The following is a 3,119-nucleotide window of genomic DNA, read 5'->3' as shown; positions in this document are numbered from 1 at the left end:
TTTTGATTGCAAATATCTTGTTCTTTGGCCCTGATGCTGGAATTCTGCTCCTGCTCTGAAGCACACTTGTGCCTTCAGGCAAATCGCCCAACACATCTGATGTTGACAGGTGGTCTGAACTCCATCCAATACTTTGGATGATTCAGGGAGTAGAGTAGTCCTGGGATCTTTCTTTAGCAGCATTTTCCTCATTCACCACAGGAGCTCCAGAATCTTCACTGGGTCACTAGACCTGCCCAGCACCCGGCTAGCAGAGGCCTCTGCCAGCCTCACCTCCAACTATTCTGCTGGGCTCTCAGTCTCCTCTGCACTCACAAGACTTTCAGGAGGAGCTAGGCCTTCTTACAGTCTGAGGTGTGAGCTTGAAGGTCCTGCAAGAAGAAATTCTGAAATAAGCAGTAAGAGCAAAACGACCATGTCGTGCCTGGGAAGCAGTGGGTGCCATGCTCCTCCAGCATGGGTTCTCCTGGGAAAGTGTTGCACGTTCTGCCCAGCTTCATTTGCAGATATACATTCCTTTATTTCTTTGTAGACATTGTGCTATGTCAATTGTATCAACTGAGGAATCCGTATGCAGAGGGAATGGCTACGTAGGGGAGCATTGCACATTCTTTGCGTGTATGCTGGTGTCTGCATCAGGGTACCGAGATCTCCCATCTTGCTCCTCCATCCACATGATAGACAGGAAAAATAAAAGGTAATGTTTGGAACAGTTGTTTTGCAAGGAGACTTAAAGTCTTACAAAGAGAAGTTTTGGTCCCATCTCTACTCTGTTTCTTTGTTTTCTGTTGTAATGAGCTAGAAGGTTAACCCTGAAATTCCTCTCTGTGTATCTACATCTTGGAAGATTTATGTAACTGTGTTAAGAGATTTGAATGTTGTCATGAATCCAATTCCTTTTCCTCCCTTGGATGTCAGCCCCAGAAAAAAGGTGATTAGCCATTGAAATGTGAAATAAGGATATTTTTTAGGATTTGTTTGCTTAATGTATTTTTTTCCCCTTTTGGGAATGGAGAAGATACATTATAACTCAAAGTCGAATACTGTACTTGACTATAACATCTCACTCTCCGCATTCAGATTTTTCTATTCTAATACCTTTTGTGGACCAGAAGTTCATTAAGTGATAACTGGTGTGGAAGGAATACTTCGTAAAAATACGACTTTTTTTTTTTTTCCAGATTGCTCCAATTGCTTCTAACTGCTCTTGTATCTAATGTATTTTCCCCGAGCTTTTGAAGATACTCCAAGGGTGAGCTGTGGCTGTGGAAAGGAAATGTGTGCTAGATGAAGTGCAAAAGTTCTATGCTTGAGGCACGTTTTTAGTTGTTAACAACTTCAGTCACTACCTCTGCTGCACATACATTTTCTCATCAGTTGCAGCAATGCTGAAGGAAGCATACAGCTAAGCTTTTCTGCTTTGGAGGTGTTAGAAATCTGAGTATGGCAATGTGTTTGGCCTGCTTTGCTGCTCAGGCCTTCTAATTCATCATGACTTGTGGATTCTTGGAAGTAACAGGTATGATCCGTTGCACTGTGACAGTGTTGACTGTTGGAAAGTGTTTGCGTGGACACATAGCTTTGTTTTGGTCTGTAACTAACTCCCTAAAATAATTTTAATTAAAATCTCTTTAAAACTAATGAGGTTTTGGCCTCTAGTATAGTAGGTCTGATTTCTCATTCTTAATATATATGGTAAATATAAATTGATTCCTGTAATACTCTCTAAGTAATAGTTACAGTTGGTGAGGAAATTTTTATTGAAACATTTACTGTTGAATTACCTACCTTAGCTCTTGAACAAAATTCCACAGTAGAATGTTTAAAATATTCCTCTAGAGGAATGTGCTGGTTTGTTTTGGGTTTTGTTTAAACTTCTGTGTATACTATTGAAAACTGAAATAACACGCAGTGTCTTATTTGATATCTTCATCTTGGGTTTCAGACAGAATGCATTCAAGCTTTCTGAATTTCTGTAAATTGGCCTTTATGGAGTCTGTGGGTTAGATGTGTAAAAGGCTGTATATTCTTTGTATCATTACCATACCAGGAAGCACTTTGTGCCTGGGGAAGGTTTGCTTGCTTATTCAGCCTATCTAACCCTTAAGCAATGTCAGTTATGCACAGCAATCTCTAAATTCAGGTTGCTAGACAATCCTTTTAATAGGCAAACGGCCTAACTTCTCCAGGAAAAAAATGCTTTTAAGAGAAAACTTCTTCCCAGAAACAAATATAAATGTTTTTGCTTGCATGCTATGATGTCTTCCCATAAATGGCAGACATCGACTTGCAAACAGTTTGCTGAATGTACTGATACATGTGACTGGGCACACTAAATGCCTCAAGAAATCTTTCATTTTTCTTTAAGAAATCTCACTCTCCTACATTTTGTAGAAAGGTCGGACTCTGAGGTTGCAGCCTTTGGTAAAAAAAAAAAAAAATCCTGAATTGTTTGTAATTGTGCATTTTTACTGATTCTCAAGCTAACAGAGAATCTCTTGCTCCTGTTCTTTGTGGCTGTTTGTGCACGCGCCTATCCTTGTGCCGGTGGTATGCTGTTGCATTTTCCAAATGATTCTGTTTTATTTCAAGAAAAGCTTTAGGAAGCAATTCTGCCAGTCCTGTTGCTACTTTTTTGAAGGGGAAAAAATTCCTAAGCCATGTCTCATTTGCTCTTGTCTATGCAGGTTGTAGGTTCATATTAAAATACATTGAAAAGCTTTGAAATAATCAGTAGTGGCCTGTAATCTTATGGTCCTACATAAACATTAAGAATTTGAAAAACTTTACTTAGTATTGTGGGGTTTTTTACCATATACCTACCTCTCTATTTAACTGTAATCTCAGATACACTAGAAAGGGATGATTTTTTAAGTTTATCTGCTAGACATTTCATGTTTAGCTCATTTGGAAGAGGACAGTATGTTTATGGCAACACATTTAAATCTGTAATACAACATGCATAAAATCTTGCAGCTAGGAGGCACCATACGGCAACAAACTTTATGCCAGTTACCATCAGGTTGAATTCATGTTTCTGATGCTGCCATTGAAATAGAGTTGAATTTCCCAGGGTGTTTTTTAACACCAAACCACAGTTTCTATAACAAACTGAGAAA

The sequence above is a fragment of the Nyctibius grandis genome, chromosome 3 (genome assembly GCF_013368605.1).
Source record: "Nyctibius grandis isolate bNycGra1 chromosome 3, bNycGra1.pri, whole genome shotgun sequence".
NCBI lineage: Eukaryota > Metazoa > Chordata > Aves > Nyctibiiformes > Nyctibiidae > Nyctibius > Nyctibius grandis.
This window is presented reverse-complemented; position numbering follows the sequence as displayed.